Source organism: Notothenia rossii (assembly GCF_949606895.1).
Source record: "Notothenia rossii genome assembly, chromosome: 7".
In the NCBI taxonomy this organism is placed as follows: Eukaryota; Metazoa; Chordata; class Actinopteri; order Perciformes; family Nototheniidae; genus Notothenia; species Notothenia rossii.
In genome coordinates, this window is record NC_136905.1 from 3,765,976 (window position 1) to 3,787,974 (window position 21,999).

The 21,999-nt window shown below is 44.8% G+C and overlaps 1 long non-coding RNA gene across 2 annotated transcripts; it reads right to left on the reverse strand.

Moving 5' to 3' along the window:
* Nucleotides 1-2,351: 2,351 nt before the first annotated feature.
* LOC307012872 lies at nt 2,352-20,886 on the reverse strand. Of its 2 annotated transcripts, XR_013800746.1 has the most exons (5): nt 20,599-20,886; nt 18,957-19,003; nt 15,470-15,726; nt 10,639-10,904; nt 2,352-3,683 (listed from the first exon to the last, which is right to left on the reverse strand). It is a non-coding gene; the product is annotated as an uncharacterized lncRNA (long non-coding RNA). The 2 variants fall into 2 exon arrangements; XR_013800747.1 differs by lacking the exon at nt 18,957-19,003 and having other exon boundaries at nt 20,599-20,884.
* Between the last annotated feature and the right edge of the window lie 1,113 nt (nt 20,887-21,999).

The window sequence follows — 21,999 nt, forward strand, 5'->3', positions numbered from 1 at the left end:
CCTTCCACTTTCTGTCCTTTTTTAGGACGTCGACGCAAATCAAGAATCAAGAAGCTGAAGAAGAAGAAGAAGACATACTTTATGTTCACACACATTACACACAGAGGGAGGATGTACATGTAACCGGCTGTCTGCTTTGTGTTTTTTGTTGTTGATGGATGAGACCCGAGCCAGCATACAGTTGACCTGATCTCCGTTCATTCACTGACTGACAACAGATATACAACAAATCAGTCGTTATTAAATGAGTTTTCCCTCACACCGACTCCCCTCACGTGGAACATTCACAAAAAGGGAAAAGGAGACGTGAGGGACACAATATGAGGAGGGGAAGCCCCCACAAAAATATCTTCTGAGTACAATGACTGAATTTTGGAGGTTCAGCCACGGATTTCAGACCTAGCCAGGTATTGAACGGATACACACACACACACACACACACACACACACACACACACACACACACACACACACACACACACACACACACACACACACACACACACACAGAGGATATATATGCACACACACACAACCACACTCTCAGCTATAACTTATACCCTGATCCAACATGGCTGCAGATGACAGCCTGCTTGTCCTCCGTCACTCCAACACACGCTCTGGTGTTCTTAACATCCACTCTCAGTTCATTAAGGCCTGTAGAGCTCGGTTGAAGCAGCTCGCCTCTTGGCAGCATGACACAAACTGTGAGTCAGATTATGAGGGCCATAACGCCGCCAACAAGCAGCACTGAAGGCGAGGAGTCTCCCTCTGGATGTTAACGCCGGGGACATAATGTGATTGCCCTGGATAATAAGGGCACTGTGATATTTGCATGGAGCCGCTGTTTACGTGTACTACGGATCATTTCTTACAGCTGTAAACAAGAGGAGAGCGGCTTGTAAAGAGCGTGCTGCTACGCACCGAGGACGCAGAGTCCCAGGGGGTAAAACCTCTTTCATTGAATCACTCCTGACTTCCTAACAGAGGGGGAATGGGTGAGGGGAGCAGCGTGATCAACCTGTACATGGGAAGGGGTTCATTTCATTTGTTTCACAGGGATTACCCTCCTTTACACGACAATGCTAATGAATCGTGAGGAGCCCATATATCCGAGTTTGTACCCCCGAGTTTTAAAGCATGTCCCAGTAATCTGATTGCATCCGTTTTTTATGTATTACCTTATTTTTTGTATCCTGATTGCCCAATTTCGACACATGTAATCTGTTATTTCCCAAACCTGTCAATAACACACACAAGACGAGGCTTTCTGAAAACCACAGAACAAAAAGAAACACCAAAAACAAAACGCCTCGTGCCTTTTTGTTTACAGATGTGAGCACTAATCGTAATATGTGTTGTCCTTATAGTTTTAACACTTAACCATCCATCTCATAATGTTGCATCGGGGACCAGTTCCTACACGTATGACAGTCTCTCCAACGTACAGTGTCCGACAGGTGCAAGCGCTTCTCACAACGCAGCGTTAAAGCCCTCCTTCTTTGAGTCACAGCAGACTTCCTAACAGAGGAGCAGCGTGATCAACCTGAAGGGCTTCATTTCATTTGTTTTACACTGGGGTTATTACCCTCCTTTACATGACAATGCTAATGAATTGCGAGGGGCCCATATGTCGGCGTTGGCACGTTTGCCATATGTGATGTTGGGCACAAAATCACGCAGGGGAAGACACACACACACACACACACACACACACACACACACACACACACACACACACACACACACACACACACACACACACACACACACACTGTACCCTTTGTTTTAGAGTAACAGCAGGTTAAAGGCATGTGTGTTCATGCGTACCGGCTTATTTCTCATCTGCACGACAACAAAGAGGTCAGAGGGGTTTTGTGTTTCACTACACGGAGCGTCTCGGAGCGCCGCTGTCTTCATCTGTTGATGCCAAACACTCCGGAGAGATAAACCCACATCCCTGATGGTGTCGTTTGATCTCAGGGAGGGTGGTGATCATCTTTTGATTTGGCTGTAACATCGTGTTGGACCTGAGTCTTCTGTTGATTTCTCTGAAGGTGTGACTCACCCTCATTTAAAGAGACGCTGCCAGCTTTGGGGTGAATTCAGATCTGCGTCCTCTCTCCACTGATAGCTTTTGTTTTACTACACCACTATGAATTGACAGAATGTTCAACCTCTCGACTAATCACATGCAGAATCATTTGACACAACAATGCACAAGAGACACTTTTTCAATTGTTTTCAATGTAAACCTTTATTCATATTCCAACAAGTTGTTTGCATACAAAGGCACATGTGGTGAACACTCATTCACACCAAAACAGATTGCATAACACAAACATTGCTGCTTTTATTTATATATATATAATTATATTCACATAGAACACTAAGCTATGAAGTAGCACAGCTGAATAGATATTTCTGATCTGCATTTAAGGAAACAAGAGATTAAGTGCAAAGGATTTCGTCGCCACTATTCTGCCTGATATCACGAGTGGCTTTTTTTTCATTTTTGCTGAAGATTAAAAAAATAATTTCAAGCTTATCCGCAGATAAGTAATTGTCTTGAGCACTGGGATGTGCATGATTATCAAAAGAATACATTTTCTAAATTAGGCCGAGATAGTCTCCCTTGAATCAATTGCAAGAAGCCCTGCGTAGACATAGATTGTTTAAAGTAATATTTAAAAGATTTGCATAGATTATCAATCGTAATAAAAAATTGGCCACTTCTCGAAAATTAATATAGAATGAATTAGGCTGCGATAGTACTCGCTTTATTGCATTTGGGCGTGTGTGTGTGTGTGTGTGAGTGTGAGTGTGTGTGTTAATGTCAAGGACAGGAAATGAAGGCAGTGTTTGAAGCCGATGTATTTGTAATGTCTCTCCCAACCATGTGTCATTAAAGTGAAGCAGGTAACTGAAGCTGTGTTTAATACCAGGGTGTGTTCAGTATCCTGAGCGCTGCGCAGCTACTTCCTGCTGATCAAACACTCTCCTGCCACCAGGAATATTAACCGCGTGAGTCCACGTTCACTCAGACTGTGGCTCACGGCTGCAAATTTAAAGTCTGTTAAGGCTGCGAATAAGAGATTGAATACATATGAGAGCTGTATCATCCGTCACACACTCTGACTGTAATGTTCAGCAGCAGTACATTAACACCGGAGAGGAAAGGCAGCTTTTTCTTCAAAGAATAAACTGGTGTCCCAAAATAAAAATCCAGGATGAAAGGGACCAAGAAAAGAATGAACAGTTGCATAGAGTATAAAGACGACAGCTCACTCCTTCGCCATTGTGTCAGCAGACACATGGAGCCGTCCAATCACAGTGCAGTATTCTTCACTGCTGCCTTTGAGTCCAACTATAGCTAAAACTCATCAAATGAGACCTACAGTAAGTCAAGCCTATGTTAGTGGAAGACACACTGCTTCACGTCTAAGGGAGAATAATAAATACAACGCTCAGTGAGAGTCTCTCGTACGGACAGGTTGATCCACGCTGTCCATCTTCGCCTTGAGCATTGTTCCCGACAGTTAGCCGTGATGTTTGCTTTGGAGAAAACACCAAGAGGCGTTCCTCCTTGGAGAAAGAAGCTTTGAAGAGGTCTGTCCTTGGTTAGTCCTCGCTGAACGAAGGAGTCCTGCTTTCCACCTCATCGAGTTCTCTGCAGCATCCTCCTGAAAAGAGACAACGACGACATTAAGAAACAGCTTCCACAAAGCACACCAAAGTACTCAGATCCTGTACTTGAGTAAAAGTAGAAGTACTCAGATCGTGTACTTGAGTAAAAGTAGAAGTACTCAGATCTTGTACTTGAGTAAAAGTAGAAGTACTCAGATCTTGTACTTCATTAAAAGTAGAAGTACTCAGATCTTGTACTTGAGTTAAAGTAGAAGTACTCAGATCTTGTACTTGAGTAAAAGTAGAAGTACTCAGACCTTGTACTTGAGTAAAAGTAGAAGTACTCAGATCTTGTACTTGAGTAAAAGTAGAAGTACTCAGGTCTTGTACTTGAGTAAAAGTAGAAGTACTCAGATCTTGTACTTGAGTTAAAGTAGAAGTACTCAGATCTTGTACTTAGTAAAAGTAGAAGTACTCAGATCTGCTACTTGAGTTAAAGTAGAAGTACTCAGATCAAGTAGTTAGTAAAAGTAGAAGTACTCAGATCTGGTACTTGAGTTAAAGTAGAAGTACTCAGATCTTGTACTTAGTAAAAGTAGAAGTACTCAGATCTGGTACTTGAGTTAAAGTAGAAGTACTCAGATCTTGTACTTAGTAAAAGTAGAAGTACTCAGATCTGGTACTTGAGTAAAAGTAGAAGTACTCAGATCTGGTACTTGAGTAAAAGTAGAAGTACTCAGGTCTTGTACTTGAGTAAAAGTAGAAGTACTCAGATCTTGTACTTGAGTAAAAGTAGAAGTACTCAGGTCTTGTACTTGAGTAAAAGTAGAAGTACTCAGATCTTGTACTTGAGTCAAAGTAGAAGTACTCAGATCTTGTACTTAGTAAAAGTAGAAGTACCAGAGTGTAGGAATACTCTGTTACAGTAAAAGTCCTGCATTCAAAATGTTCCTCAAGTAAAAGTGTAAAAAGTATTATCATCAAAATATAGTGAAAGTAGAAACAGTAAAAGTAGTCATTGTGCAGATTGGTCCATTTCAGAATAATATATATGATATGTTTTATAATGATTGATCATGAAAGTGTTCTCAAAGCTGGTAAAGGTGCAGCTAGTTTGAATGACTTTGTATTCTGCAGGGTAGCTGGTGGATTTACTCCAGGTGGAACTAAAGTCTGATTTAACACTTGATTATATTTCACATCATTCATCCACACCTGTAAAGTAACTAAAGGTATTAAATACATGTAGGGGAGTAGAAGTACACCATTTACCTCTGAACTGTAGAGGAGTACAAGTACATAGTAGCATAAAACTGAAATCAACTAAAGTACAAGCACCTCAAAATTGTATTTAAGTACAGTACTTGAGGAAATGTACTTAGTGTCTTTACACCACTGTATCAAAGGAGGGTTTGTTCTTTTAAATCATGAACAATAAGTTATGGGGGGGGGGGGTGTTCCTCGTGTTTCCTAAACCTGTAAGCAGCGTCTGAGGGGATTGGGGCTGAAGTCGAAAGCTTCTTCTCTCAGGGAGCCTGGTACGTTACGAGCTGCTAATGCAAAGAGGAAGCATGTGATTCCGACTTCAGAAGCCAATCAAACCTCTTTTTTTTTTGCGTGTGTTGTGTTTTCAAGCGGCTCAGACAAGCAACTTAAAATATTACAGCGGGTCAGCGAGTGCAGGGTGAACCGATAAAGCAGGCGGTCCAGAAAATCAACAAGCATCGTGCTAATTAGCATCGCCTGAGCTATTAGCAAGCACTATGTTAAAGTTGGCATTTAGCACTTCAGCTGTTACTCAGAGAGGGAGAGCGAGTGGAGGGCGAGCGAGTGGAGGGCGAGCGAGTGGAGGGCGAGCGAGTGGAGGGAGAGCGAGTGGAGGGCGAGCGAGTGGAGGGCGAGCGAGTGGAGGGAGAGCGACTGGAGGGCGAGTGGAGGGCGAGTGAGTGGAGGGAGAGCGAGTGGAGGGCGAGCGAGTGGAGGGCGAGCGAGTGGAGGGAGAGCGAGTGGAGGGCGAGCGAGTGGAGGGAGAGCGAGTGGAGGGAGAGCGAGTGGACGGCGAGAGAGTGGAGGGAGAGCGAGTGGAGGGCGAGCGAGTGGAGGGCGAGCGAGTGGAGGGCGAGCGAGTGGAGGGAGAGCGAGTGGAGGGAGAGCGAGTGGAGGGCGAGCGAGTGGAGAGAGAGAGAGTGGAGGGCGAGAGAGTGGAGGGCGGCGGGGTAAAAAAAGGCAGTTTCGGGTATTGGTGTCGCTTTGAGTTACTGGCCTCACGGTCTTGTTTTGTTGAGAGGACTACAGTGAATACGCTTGTTAATGGTAAATTTACAGCCCCAGCATGTGGCCTAATAAAACCAGGGGATGGAGGGGATGATGAGAATGATTGGTGTGTGTGTGTGTGTGTGTGTGTGTGTGTGTGTGTGTGTGTGTGTGTGTGTGTGTGTGTGTGTGTGTGTGTGTGTGTGTGTGTGTGTGTGTGTGTGTGTGTGTGTGTGTGTGTGTGTGTGTGTGTGTGTGTGTGTGTGTGAGGGGGAGGAGGAGGGGAGGTTGTAGTTAGAGAAAGGAGAGTGAGAAAAGTGGAAGGCGCCGGTAATTAAGAGTCTAAAAGAGTGTGAGAGAGGCGCACACCGCTCAAAGCAAACTCTGAGCCCGGATTCCTCACTTTTTTATTTATGCACCCCGACTGAAACCACCCCCAAACTCCCTCTTGTCTCCCCCTCTACACCCCCTTGAATGAATAGCTATCACAGTGCTCCCATCTAGCAACACCCATCCTCCAGCCCTTTCTCTGAATAGAGACCCCGAATTGAGCAAACAGTCAGCTGTCAGCTCAATAGGAGGTCTGGACATGAACTTGAAGTCCTTCCCAGGCCCCCAAACTCACATTAGGGTGGGAGGGGGGGGGGGGGGGGGGGAGGGGGAGGAAAGCGGGAGGAGGAGATGGGACAGTTTTATCCCACAACACTGTAAAAAAACGCTGCTCCAAAATCAAGTGAAAGACTAATAAAAACAAAGTGTTCGCTTGTAATAAGTGAAGAAATCGGCCGATAGATAAAGTGACATTTAGCCTGCGGAGAGTTCTAGAAGTAAGACGGGACATTTAGATAAACGATGTCTTCTAGTCAGACGGGAAAACTGATTTTGAACTACAAGGACAAGGAAAAGCCAGAGTTGCTCAAAGTGTTCTGATGTTAGTCTGTGATGTGTTTTCTAAAATCAAGTGAGATTTATTTCTGGAAACGTCGTGTAGAAATACCAACAACTCCAGATAAGATGTTTTCAAGAGTCTTTGACTTCAAAACAAGACCCTGTATCTCACACTGGAAACAACGCTGCTCCAAAATCAAGTAAACACTAATAAAAACAAAGTGTTCGCTTGTAATAAGTGAAAGAATCGGCCGAGAGATAAAGTGACATGTTGGGAGAGTTCTAGAAGTGAGACGGGATATTTAGATAAACGAAGTCTTGGAGTCAGACGGGAAAACTGATTTTGAACTCAAGCCACACTCAAAAGTGTTCTGATGTTAGTCGTGGTGATTTTCCAATAAAATGTGGTTTCCTTGTTTACTTTCCTTCCTCATATTTGTATGTTTCGTAAATGCGGAAAGCTTGGCTTGACCTCATTTCAAAACGAGCACTACTTAAGATTTTTTTAGCATTTGGACAATGTTGTAAATGTATTATTTTTTTAAATTACACACGACTTCCATATGTAAGTCCGTCCTGTTTCTCTTTGAGTTTTATAACATTATAGATTTCTTTGGGTATTTTCCTTGTCCGATGTGAGGCTCTAAGGACAGAGGGTCGTACTCAGACTAATGTAAAATGTGTGATATTGGGCTCTTTAAATCAACTTTGATTGATTGATTAAAGTTTGTAAATATTGGAAATCAGAAACTAAACACCTCAAACTTTCACCGACTGATTCTCTGTTATGAAGCCCCCTCGGACCCTCCATGGTTCCCTTTGTCTAGCAACAGTTTCCTTTTCGTCTGTCACCTTGACCCCACAGCCGTCTCTCTGCCAGCCTTTCCAATAAAATGTGTTTTCTAAAATCAAGTGGGATTTATTTGTTGAAACTAAAATGTTCCATCGTATACAAAAATACCTCAGCGGCTTAACCGATCTCCATCTGAGATACAACTCGAGATAAGATGTGTTCAAGAGCCTTTGACCTAAAAGCAAGAGCCTATCTCTCCTGCATGGAGACTTCGTACGTCGTAGGTCTTAGTACATCCGGTGTAAAGACATGTTCAGACTGTCAGACACACATCATAAGATTACCATTTGTTATGGCGGGCCGTAAGACTACAGTCTCTTCCACTATTTGATTTCTTTGAATTGAATATGATATTCCTTGCCCTCTGAATGAATAATAACATCCTACCTTTAAAAGCTGCCGGCTGTTGATTGGCCGGTCATTCTGATCATTTGACAGAAAGTCTACAGATGTTATCTTTCGCTGTCATGTCATTTACTTTGAATTCTGTTTCATTCTTTTGTTTGTTTATTTTCTACTTTGTATTTCTTCACGTCATGTGCGATGCCTTTGTTTTAACATTCTGCTGTGGCAACAACGAATCCTAAATTGGGATCAATAAAGTCAATCTTACTTAACGCTTGTCTTTCTCTTTGTATTAGTATTTATGTCTCGTAAGTATGTAGCATTGTTGGAGGAGTTTCTCATTGCATGTCGGCACTGTGGAGGAACTTCTGAAGAGAAGCTGATCAAAGATTCAAGGACAACGTTTGTCTTTTGTTATATTTAATAATAAAGAAAGTCGATATAAAAGTGAAATCGATCTGAAAGCAGGAGCAGAGCAGCTCCATCACTAAAAATACAGTTTCTGGACCACTTTTTATTTTGAACTTTTGGAGGAGCTCAGGTCAGAATAATTTCATTTCCACTCTGCAGCTTTGTGCATAAAGACCTTTGAATCTTGAGTCTTGAGTCTTGAGTCTTGAATCAGAGTGTAAGACTAAATGTTTTGAATGATTGTATGATCATTTCAAACACCGCGTTCGACAATAAAGCCTTTTGTTGTGTTGTTGTTCGGTGGTGGTGGTGATGGGGGTTTTGCAGACAGACTATTGGGGGGCCCCTTTTCCACAGAGGTTCCCAAGGATGGTGGTGCAATGGGGGCCCAGCTGCCCGCCCCCCCCCCCCCCTCAGACGGGACAGTGTCTGCTCCCCTGATCCAGACACAAGCTGCCTACCCCCCCCCCCCCCCCCGCCCCCCCCCCAAAGAAAACCTCCTTCTCATCATCTCATTAGCCAACGCCAGCCTCTCCACTGTCTACTGTTTGCATTGTTTTGGGCTCTGCATAATTTACACAGTAAATTGAGAACGGCCCCGGCCCCTTCAGCTCAATCCACCACCTGTTTTATGGAGGCCGGCCGTGATTAGTGCGCCTCGGGTTTGACACAGTTACCATCGAGAGGAACGCCTTCGCTTTTAAAGGCGGCGGAGGCAAAACATTTTTATTTTTTTTTAAATGCTGGAAACCTTGGTATGACATCATTTCTAAACGAGAAGATTTTTCTAGATTCTTGTTAATGTGTTATCTTTTTAATTTACACACGGCTTCGATCTGTCTGTGTGTCCTTGGAGACGGATCCCTCCTGTTTCCATTCAAGTTTTATAACATGATAGGTTTCCTTGGGTACTTTCCTTCCTCATATTTGTATGTTTCGTAAATACAGAAAGCTTGGCTTGACCTCATTTCAAAACGAGCACTACTTAAGATTTTTCTAGCATTTGGACAATGTTGTAAATGTATTATTTTTTTTAATTACACACGACTTCCATATGTAAGTCCGTCCTGTTTCTCTTTGAGTTTTATAACATTATAGATTTCTTTGGGTATTTTCCTTGTCCGATGTGAGGCTCTAAGGACAGAGGGTCGTATTCAGACGAATGTAAAATGTGTGATATTGGGCTATTTAAATAAACTTTGATTGATTGATTAAAGTTTGTAAATATTGGAAATCAGCCGTCAAACTAAACACCTCAAACTTTCACCGACTGATTCTCTGTTATGAAGCCCCCTCGGACCCACCATGGTTCCCTTTGTCTTGCAATAGTTTCATTTTCGTCTATCACCTTGACCCCACAGCCGTCTCTCTGCCAGCCTTAGGACTGTAAGTTAGCGTTAGCATTGTCTCTCTGACCTCCACACCGTCGACACAAACAAAGGGAGGTCTCTGTGTTTGCGGGGACAATGGTGTGCATTGTTTACCGGCTGCCTCACCTAATCAAGCCCGGCCAATACTAATTGGTGTTTTGGTTTTAAGCGGTTTTCAAAGTTGTGAGCTCCCCGGTTGGAATAATGCTGTAACGAGCTCGCTCAGGGAGAACAATACTCGACTTGTCTGAGCACCGAATGCCCTCAAACACTCGCACAAAGAGAGGCTTTCCAGTGCGGAGACCTTCCCCGTCTCTTCTGTATTCCTGCTTTGTGTTGGTTTTGTTACATCCTGCAGTGTTGCTGTTCATGGATATCATCCCTTTCCACTCCAGAGATGTGCCCACCTTGACATTTCCCCTGACCCCTATTAAGGAGTTGAAGACAAGCTGTTTTTTTTTTTTTATAAATGTAGAACGAAGAACCGTCTGTTGCAGCAAACTATGGTCCGTGGGTAAGATATACTGCCGAGCGCACCTACATGGCGTCGTGAATTGTGTCACTGCAACGTCCAGAAGGCACGGCAGGCGTCGTGTCTCCAAAATGGCAGCCGTCGCCGCCATGTTGGGGCACGAGTGTGAGGGTGGCACGATGATTCCCAAACGGCAGCGAGAACACGGCGCTTCAGAGGACAGATGCCCGCTGAAAGAGGCGCTGAGGGCGGAGTGATTTAATGTGAACACACGCTCCCCCCACCCTCCACCCATCGCTGTGAATCGTGCAATTAACAAACATAACCGAGGTGATTAAAAAAAAAAAAAGGGAGGCTGGTGGAAGAAGGGGAGGCGGGGGAGGTGGAGGGTCGGGGGTTTGGTCGGTCGGTGTGTTTACCTGCACTCATCACTGGTCTTTCCACTTCCATTTCATGCCAGCGTTGCTCTAAGATGGTGGCGAGGGCTGCGTCTCTCTGCACGGGGAAAAGGGGCTGAGGATGGAGCGGAGGAGGAAGGGAGGAAGGGAGGAGGCGATGCAGAGGAGGGTGAGGAGAGAGGGAGGGCAGAATCAACAGCAACCCCCCCCCCTCCTCCTCCATATTCTTCTTCTTCTCTGTTTTTCAGTCTCCTTCTGCTTCCCTTCAGTGGTGAGGCGCTGGAAACCTGGAAGAGCAGAGGGCAAGAAGAGAATTCTTTAAACGTGGTTTATCCATCGAAACGCATACGTACAGTTCACGGGCATACACACACACACACACACACACACACACACACACACACACACACACACACACACACACACACACACACACACACACACACACACACACACACACACACACACACACCTTTTCATGTCTGTTCTCATGGTACAGTCTGCCCCTGAGCATGCAAATGACTTTCATTATGCAAATGCATGCAAATCAGATCCAACCATCTGAGAATCAAGGGTGGGAAAGAAAAAAAAAAAAAAAAAAACTCGACAGAGATTGAATGAAAGAATGAAAGCGAAAAAGGGGACAAGAGAGAAACCCTTTTGAGTGGCAGGAGGCGGTAAGTTAGGTAAATGCTCTGTGGAAAACAACGGCAGCCCAATCGGACAAACACGATTACGTCTGTTATTGTGTTTGCGGCGTCATCTCTTTATGTCATTTGATGCATGCTTGTCATTTTTACAGGATCCCAGGTTCCTTTTATTTATTTGACGCGTCTGCCGTTTGTAGCAGAAGCTTCCAGAATGTAAACACACCGTTAGCTACTTCGATTCAAGGACACTAATGGCGTTCCTGTCACCACGCACTTTGCATCTGACAGCTGCAGTTTAGCGTCATTAGAAATAATGCAGCTTTGTGTCAGCATGGCGAGAAGTGTCAACATCTGTGCAGCATTGTTGACACTCTGCCGTTAAGCTAACACGAGTCTGACGTAGCTCCGGTTAATCAAACTGTTGTGTGCATTTCCTTTAACAGCTGATTCTTAGCCGCTGCTCACGATTCAAACGACCGCAGCCTTTCTCATAAAAGCAGCCTCTGTGTGTTAGTGCAGAGATAATCAGCAGGATAGCTTCAAGCTAGTCATTAGGTAGCTAAATGCTATTAGCACCAACGCAGACTGACCTCAGTGGAAATATGAAAAAGGTTTTAATTGCTTCAAATCTTTTTCTTCTTCTCTCTTCCACTCACACCGGCCCGAGCAAACCTGCAAGTTTAAAGCCAGCTTGCTAAATGTAATCTTCACTAGCAGGTGGAGAGCGTATCTCCCAGGTTTAGCCGCATAGTTCACGAACCGTTCCATTGAAGGAAATCAACAAAGAAAGCTGGCTAATCGGTGAACAGAGCGCTGTCTGATTCCTCTAATGCTCTGAGCCCGGCAGAAAGGATCCTCCATTAGCCGGCCGAGGAGGGAGCCAGCTTTTGTCTCTGGGTGTCAGGAGGGGAAGGCTACGTCTCACATTTGGAATAAGGTGGTAAAAACAGGGGTGACTTGGAGTGTGAGAGAGTTGGTGGTGGGCACGCAGGGAGGGGAAGGACTGCAGGGGTGGGGTACTGCTGAATGGTGGCAAACCTCTCCTAATTGGCACTTGACATTTTTTTGCCATTGGCACTGGAGTGGGCCAGCTTTCAAGCCCTCTCCGGGTCCTTGTTGGAAAAGTGCCTTATGCAAATATGTCGAATGGGCTCTATTGTGAAGCGTCTGATATTAACAGCTCACGCAACAATGACATTGTGTGCTCACTCTGGACTCGTAGGTGAGAGAGAGAGAGAGAGAGAGAGAGAGAGAGACAATGGCAGCGGGGGCAGCTTCAGTCTGAACAGACCCTTCATCGGATGCTTTGCCAAGTCATTTCACCAGAATGGGCTTTTTTCTGAGCGCTGAGGCTCCGGGTGAAAGCTGTATTAACGAGTGAAACAAACAAACCCGGCGCTGAGTGTCTGTTTATACTCCTGCTGAATGGCTTGATTTGTTGTGGTTGGAAACACTGAAGGTGTGGATAGAAAAGGCTTCACTCATTCCCTTTGAAAGACGTTTCCCCTCTTAAAACATCACTGTCTCCGTTCTAAATGTGAAAACGTATTCAGGCTTCGGTGCCGTGCCGCACTCCCTCTGTTAGTTCTTTCTTCCTCTGTGTGCCCGCATTGTTTACCCTCAACTCGCTCCCATGGGTGAGCACAGCGCCAGATCTAAAGATATCTGCAGAGTCCCTTTGGAGAGAACTCGGCTGATCACCGGAGAGACGCAACAAAACGAGTTAGATTTCCAAAAGCGGTGAAAGACGAGGAGAGGCCAGCGGTAGGCGGCTAGGCCAAACACATTCTTGGCTACATTTCTAAACCGGCAAAGTCTGAAACATCCTGAGAACACACTCCACGTTTTTATTTAAAAACCGTCGGGAGGCCAAACAGAGCTGAGGTTCAGGCGGTCGCCCCCCGTGTGGTCCGAACGCAGGCTAAGTACACCTGTTACCGCTAAGTTGCCAAACTTAATCGCCTTTGTGTGGGGAGGCCCATTGACTTTTGCAACCGCTTAAGATACATTCATTTCCCTGTGAGCATTTTTGGGTCGGAGGGGGGGGGGGGGGGTTTGAGGGGATGCCAATGCTGTAGAAAATAACAGGATCTGGCGCTTTCTGCTCCGGGCCAACAGCGAAGCCCTTTTCCAAAACCCTGTTGGTGTGTTCCACGGAGAGAAAAGAGAGGCAGAGAAAAGGGGGCAAGAATCACTGGGTCTTATTCAGAAGAGTGTCTGGCTGCTCGGACCCGGCAGGGGCTGAAAGGGAGGCAAAGGGGCGCATTGTCCCTCTGTGACAAGTGGACTAGCTCTATTGACTGTAAAGTCTACTGGTGGGGGGGCAAGTAGGACCCGGCCACAATGGCTGTTTTTCTATTTGACACTTGGAGTCTAAATCTGCTTGCCTAGTGCATGAGAGCTCAGACAAACCCACCCTCCTCCTCCTCTCGCTGCCTTTTCCACCCTCTCTCTTTCTATTTCAGTCGCTGCCATGGGACACAGAAAAAGAGATGGAGCAAAAAAGGCCCTGAGGTGGATTTTAGGAACTCTCCCATCGCCGTGCCATTTTCAGGGAGGCAGAAGCTAAGACTCCCCAGTGGGAAGTGCGAGTGATATAACTGTGCCACACACAAAGCATGTGCACCATGACATGCGTCTCCCAGGGCACTGCTTAGGGTATGAACACAATCTGTCCAACACTCCCATTTAACTCTGACATTGGTACTGACACAAAAAGGAAGCAGAAGGAGGCAACGTGTCTTTACAAAAAACGGCCTGTCTCGTACCTAAATGCATTTACAGTCACGGATCAAAGCCATGCAGCACTCACACGTCTAAAAACAGCTCTGCACGACACAGAGGGAGCCAGGTACTACTTTGCCATCCAAGAAGGAGACATCTCCAGCTGTCACTTCCTGTCAAAGCCCTCGTTCCTCTCCTAAATGCCACACTCAGCACCTGCAATGCAGCACAGAGGCACCAGCCGGGCTCAGAGAGGTTGACATTGCAAGGTGAGGTTGCCAAGCATGGCTTTCACAAGTTCCACTTTGACCCTGCACGACTGCTTCCAATTTGCACCGTGTGAAGCTGGATGTATCCAAACTCTGGGGTCGATGTTTTAGCAGAGCCGTGGTGAGACGGCAAACACAATGTGGGGCAAACGTATTCGAATTTGGAGATCAGTGCCATAGCCTTGTAGCTCCGAAGCCTGGAGACCTTGGGAACAATTCTTCAGCGATGGCGCTCAGCAGGAGCGGCTCTCAAGCTTTGATGGCCAGAATAGAAATCACACCTTCAATCAGCCATCAGAGGCCTTGAGGTCGGAGATCTGATTGACCAATTACTCCTCACCATGAGTCCGGGAAAAAGAACCTCAAGGCTGAGATTGTTCTCCTCTCGCTCGTGGATCCCGTCACTGGGGGCACTTTCTGCTTGATTGCCCCTGGACCACTCCCCCCCCCCCCCGCAGCAGCATTCATCCATCAGGCCTTTCCACATGGAGGCGCCTTCTACGGCCCATTCACAACCAACTGTCACGTCAAATCAACCAACGGCCTGCACCCCAAATCAAACATCTTTTCATGCAAGAGGGAGAAAGGAGTAGGTGGGGCGGAGTAAAAAAAACAAACAACGGCTAACTTAACCAAACTGGCCTCAATCTAATTCTTGTCTGTTCGCTTATGTGCCGGCGGGGAGTTGGGAGCGACGGATTAACTCGGAGGGAGCATTCTGAACTCACACAATCCCATCCAAGTCGGAACATATGTATAATTCATAGCACTGTATCCCGCTCCCGGGACACAAAGGCCCACATTCTTCTCATACTGCATGTTCTCTTAATGCCATAGATGCAACCGGCAAAGCTGAGCGTGAATAGAGCATTGACCAAACCGGCTAGCCAACTGATTAGCTAACAGAGACTTGTTAAACGACTTGTCAAAGTCCACTGGCTCTTTCTAAACGAGCCCGTCACTCCCGGCCATGTGATGGCTGAGCTCCTGCATGCAGCCACACACAGGGATCACGGGGCTTATTAGATTAAAAGTGATCCTGTTGCACCAACGGTACAGCTACGGGTCACTGGCTGCAGGGGCCTGGACGGAGAATGTACAGCAATGTCCTGATCATTCCCACGTGCCTACCAATCAGACACATGCTTAAGATGGATCCATATACAATACACAGACTTGCAGTACAGCTTGGTTCATCTGAAGGCCTACCTTTTGCTGCTGTCGACTCCCATCTCCTTTCAAACGTTGTCCGTGTTCTGCTCTCTTGTTGCTTGTAGAGTTTGTTCGGCGTTTTGGGGTCTTGATGCCTTTTCAGGAGTGTAATGGGATTCTTGTTACTTTCGGTTATCTAGCTTTATGAAGAATGTACATCACTCATACAGCTAGATAACCAAAGATAACAACCAACCCCTAAGGCTACCCATCCTCTCACGCTGCAGGCGAAGCCACATGGTCCAAGCTTTGACCTGTACGGATAAAAACACAATTATAGGTCTCCATCATTTCGATTTTTAGAATCTAACTTTGAAAGGTTTCAAAATGAATACATGAAAAAATGGTCTGGAAATCCAATAAAAGCTGCGCATGCCAACTCCGAACAAAGACGTTGCTCTTGTGGCTCGGGCTTTTTTTCCTCCCTTATATTACGGCGGCCCGTAAATGTCCTGACCCTTCGTTTTGTGACGTCACTAAGTGGCCTCTTATGCCCCGCCTCCAACTGCCTCGGCCAACTGGAATCCTCCCTTTGTGCACAGAGAGCTGTGATTGGTCCGTGAGTAATGCCTCTATATCAAAATCTCCCCAAAGTCAAACAATCAAGTAAAAGGCACCAATAAAAACTACGTAGTCAATCCGGTCCAAACTGGCTTTGGCGCCCAACCCTCCCTCCTCCATCCTCACGGTGCATCCGCCTCACCCGCTGAGGACTCGGTAGGAGGGTGATGGCTTCAAACACCGCCTCCCGCCACGACCCAAATGCATTTTCAAATTAAAAGATCCTAGCTGTCTCACTACAAAAGGAACTGGTTTGTCTTCATTTACATTATCTGATGCCAAAGCAGTCCACCGGCGCTCCAGGTCGGGCGCCAAAGATGTACATTCACACCTCCCGTACACTAGCAGAGATGTAATTTGAATACACACACACACACACACACACACACACACACACACACACACACACACACACACACTCTGACTTATCGGAGCATGAAGCACATATTCTTCGCCCACACAAAAAAATCTAAATCACAAAAAAGACATATGGGTAGAGACAATGCTGTAGCACGCACACACACACACACACACACACACACACACACACACACACACACACACACACACACACACACACACACACACACACACACACACACACACACACACACACACACACACACACACACACACACACACACACACACACACACACACACACACACACACACACACACACACACACACACACACACCTCTCACACGCCATGGTGGCACATGGCACAAGGCCTCCTCTAATTAAAGCTGCTCGGTACGCCCAGATCAAGAAAAGCTCTACTGAGATACTGAGAGAGAGGAAAGAGAGTCAGAATCCCCTCGCCCTCCATCACAAACCCGAACACTCAAACTCCCCGACATGCAGGCATTAGCAGAGACGGCTACATCCCTGTTAGCATCGCTGGCATTGTTCTGCCTCCAGATTACAGTAAACAGCTTCTTCTTCTTCTTCTTCTTCTTCTTCTACTCTTTGATTTAATGTAGATTGTTTTTTAAAAAGGTGTTTTGTTGTCGCTCCAACACGGATGTTCGACGAGGTGCTTTGTTTCAATCCACAAGGACAAAGTGAGGCCCTTTGAGAGCAGCACTATGCCTCAGCTAACAGCATGACACACACACACACACACACACACACACACACACACACACACACACACACATACACATACACACACACACACACACTCACACACACACACACAACATGTTTAGGTACTTAATTACAGACAATACCAGGCTGATCAATGCTCACACACACAGCTGCAGTCATGACGGTATGAGCTCATGCAAATACTCGTATTATTTTAATGTGCAAAATACAAGAGAACACATGTCACTTTTTTAAATTAAAACTACCCTTACATTTCCTAGTTTTTAAAATATATTTTTAGAGAATTTTACATTAAATTAATTTTTTTTATAAATCTTAAAATATGTTTTGATTTTCTATTCACTGATTTAAGAACAAATGATTCACCTTTGTGTTTAAACTCATCATTCATTTATCACAATGTGATTTGGAGTGGGGGCTGATGCAATACTACTAGAGGATTTTAAATCTGAGAGCGTTTTTAGGTCAGATATATGTGAATGACTTCCAAGCTAATTAAATGCAGATTGTCTTTTTCCTTTTTCCTGATTATCATCAACAGTCCTTTCATTAGCAGATTCGTGATTGTGCTTCTTTCTTATAAATTGATACAATGCCAGTATTTCTCTTCTGGGTTTATGAACCCATAACATTCGTTTTTCACGATGCATTTCACCCGAGGATTTATTCACGCTGTGTGTTCAGGAAAGGAAGTGTTAAGAGATGTTTAAAGGGTTTCTCTTTTGCTCAACTTTAAACCAAAAACCCCTCACAGTCACAGTGTCACCGACAGCAGCTGTGTTTAACCTGAGCTCAGATAAAATCCCAAAGCATCTCTCCAGCTCCGGGTTCTTCCTCTCCAACATTCAAACAATCCTCATTAGGCTGTGCTATTGGCCATGGCGTGCATGACGTCACCAAATCCGGCGCCTCTAATTGGAAATAATTAATGAGAAGGTGGCGGTGCAGAGCTTATTAGCAGGAAATTATATCCTATTATAGCGTCCCACTGCTTATCATCTGATTAAAACCACGTGGTTACACATTTCATTTCACGCCATTTTATCACATTCACACAGGAGGAATTCTGAGGTTGAAAGCTGAATTTGGAGGAAACATATGGAATTACGCACGAGTTTTACGCACCACATAAACACATTTTACGCACACGTCAATGCGATATTGAAACATGGGTTTCTTAAATTACCAGAATGGAAGAGGCACGCTGAGCTGACGGTGTAACCATGAGTCTGATGAACACACACACACATACACACACACACACACACACACACACACACACACACACACACACACACACACACACACACACACACACACACACACACACACACACACACACACACACACACACACACACACACACACACACACACACACACACACACACAGAATTCACAGCCGCAAATTTGAGCTAGAAATTACGACTTGTAGAAATATATAAATACATCTTCCACATGTCTTGTATGTAATGACACTGCAGCTACTGAACATCCCTGAATGTGGAAGAATTTAAGAAAATATATCAAAACAATTATAATAGTATAAGCTATTATGTGGGCTGTGTGTATTTTTTTTTTTATCATTTGACTCAAGGTTACGTTTTTGAAACTGTTTTGACATATGTAATATTATTCTACCCTAAAACAAACAGTAGCTATACATATAACTAGGTTGACGAAAATATTTGCACCTCCTTCTTGTATTAACAATACTTCAAATATAAAATATATTATTCCCTCAAACTTCCCAAAATATCCAAAGTAACTACGCAAGACTGTGTGTGATGTGAGTGACAGGGAGCTGTGTTACCTATGGGCCACGTGCTGTGAGGCCGCTGAGTGTCTCTCCAGGGATCCCTGGAAAAAAGAGACGACCGTTTTATTCTTCGGATGGACTCTGGAGCCAATTTACCTCCTTGTGCATTCTGCGGCGCTCATTTCGAACCGAAAACACACCAGCAAACTGAGATCTGCTCCCGCAAAGTAAAGTGTTTTTAACAGAGAGATGATCGGCGTGAAAAGGTGCAGAAATGCTTCAGCATCCCGAAAATTCAAAGTGCAAATTACTCATAAAATTGTGCAGAACAACATATTGCACAACATCCCATCTTCATGTTTGAACATAAAGGAGGATGGTCAGCGGCTTTTGCAAAATGACCCCTCTGATATTCTGCAATTGCACAACTACTGCCTCGTCTGTGTACAAATCAAATACAAATAAAAACAATAAATAGTAAAACCAAACTTCACATTTTAATTCTGAATTTCGACAATTAAGATTTTTTTTTAAAGCAAAGCTTCCTTTGGTTTTCCTCTGCCTCTCCTCATGCATTGACCCCACATTAATACTCTCCTGCACATCATGTGAAACGTTGCATAATCCCACTTTTTGTGTTTCCGTGCTCCAATCCCCCCTGAAAGCTCCACGCATTCTGCACACGTGTTCTGGACACAGGCCTCGTATACTCGGTGCGCACGTGTGGACTGGAGACTTGGCCTTGTGATCCCTTTATCCGCCAGCTATGGGTGTGAACGCCACCACTTTGTTTTATTACGCATGCAGCGCGGGGCTGTCGACTGCTAATCCTCATATCTGAGCCACATGTCCTGCTAAGGGCTTAATGTGGAGCCACAAACTGAAAGAATGACAAGCTTTTCTGTTTCTGTCCTCATCGTGTCATGTTGACTTGTTGTTTTTTCGTGCCATATGTTGCCCGATAGCCGGAGAAGTGACCCTGTTAGTGCCTGGAGGTGTGTGTGTGTGTGTGTGTGTGTGTGTGTGTGTGTGTGTGTGTGTGTGTGTGTGTGTGTGTGTGTGTGTGTGTGTGTGTGTGTGTGTCAGTGTGTGTGAGAGAGAGAGATAGAATCAGGGCTGGGAGCGCCTCTTGGCCTCTGTGAATGGCGCATGTGAAGCCTGTGCACAATGCGTCATTTAGGCTGAAACCCTGAGTTCTCCCTCAGAGACAAAACACCTGCAATTACAAGTTTCTCTCCCCTGAAGCATGTCATCCTCTCACACTGATCTGAGACCTCTCACCGGCCCTACCCCCCACTGCAGGCTCAGAACACATCATTTAGTTATTCTACATCCATACAAACCTGTCATGCAGTTTTGAAAATAAAACATTGAATAAAAGACAAAATATGCATATTTAGTGGTGTGCAACATCCAGCTCGTATTCGCTCCCAGCAGCTGATGAACCCCCCCCCCATCCTGCTTTACCCTCCGCAGACAGAAAACATTTTTAATTAAAGCAGAAAACATGCTGCTCTAACACGCATCGCCCATATTCTCCAACAACACACAACCACACACACACCGACACACACATCCTGAACGCAGGAGAAAGCGCGTTTTCCCTCCGGTGTGTTTAACCGATTTTACGCACCTGCCTTTCTCTCTCCCCCCGTTTTTTGTTGCAGAAAACCCACAGTTAGTAGCCTATACTCACGGTGTGTCTGTGCTCTGCTCCCCGGCAGGAGAAGCGTGCATCTCGGGAGATGGAGACCGAGTGATCCGGAGGGGGGGCTGAAACTCAGCTTCATTTCTGCGGCTGGTCGTGACGTCACCGTGGCTCCATCCATTCAGGGTTTCCCCCCCTGTTTCATTATCCTCCCCATTATTTCCCGCGGAGGTGGACTACACACACACACACACGCACGCACACACACACACACACGCACACACACACACACGCTCACACACACACTCTCCCTCCTCCTCCTCCTGCCTTGCCATCGCTCGCGTCAGATGCAATATGAACTTAAAACGTGCTGCTCTAAAATCATATACTGCCAGCAAGACCCTCCCCTTTATGACACGATGCAGGTCTGCCATTTGTCTCCACCCTCAAAAAAGAAAGAAAGAAGAAGCAGGTCGTGAATAAGCATGGACGCTCATAAGAGAAACTCATTGTCTGAATTCAAAAACGTGCATATTTAAAGTGAATATTAGACATGCAGACATCGATGAGCAGAACACTGATTCATGCTTTTACAATACTGTTTTAAAACACCAAAGTATATTGGTTTGCCTTTTCATATAACAAAAGACACATCGGAAACCAATCAAGGTGCAGCTACAAGTCCAGAGAAGCTCATTATCTAAATTCATGTTTCTTGGTTTGATTTTATATTTTTGGCAAAACTGATTCATAGCCAGAGGGAAGAAGTACTCAGATCTTGTACTTGAGTAAAAGTAGAAGTACTCAGATCTTGTACTTGAGTAAAAGTAGAAGTACTCAGATATTGTTCTTGAGTAAAAGTAGAAATACTCAGATCTTGTACTTGAGTAAAAGTAGAAGTACTCAGATCTTGTTCTTGAGTAAAAGTAGAAGTACTCAGATCTTGTACTTCAGTGAAAGTAGAAGTACTCAGATCTTGTACTTGAGTAAAAGTAGAAGTACTCAGATCTTGTTATTGAGTAAAAGTAGAAGTACTCAGATCTTGTACTTGAGTAAAAGTAGAAGTACTCAGATATTGTACTTGAGTAAAAGTAGAAGTACTCAGATCTTGTACTTGAGTAAAAGTAATAGTCCCAGAGTGTAGGAATACTCTGTTACAGTAAAAGTCCTGCATTCAAAATTTTCATCAAGTGAAAGTAGAAAAGTATTCTCATCAAAATATAATTAAAGCAGCGACAGTAAAAGTATTCATTGTGCAGATTGGTCCATTTCAGAATAATATATATGATATGTTTTATAATGATTGATCATGAAAGTGTTCTCAAAGCTGGTAAAGGTGCAGCTAGTTTGAATGACTTTGTATACTGCAGGGTAGCTGGTGGATTTACTCCAGGTGGAGCTAAAGTCTGATTCAACACTTGATTATATTTCACATCATTCATCCACATC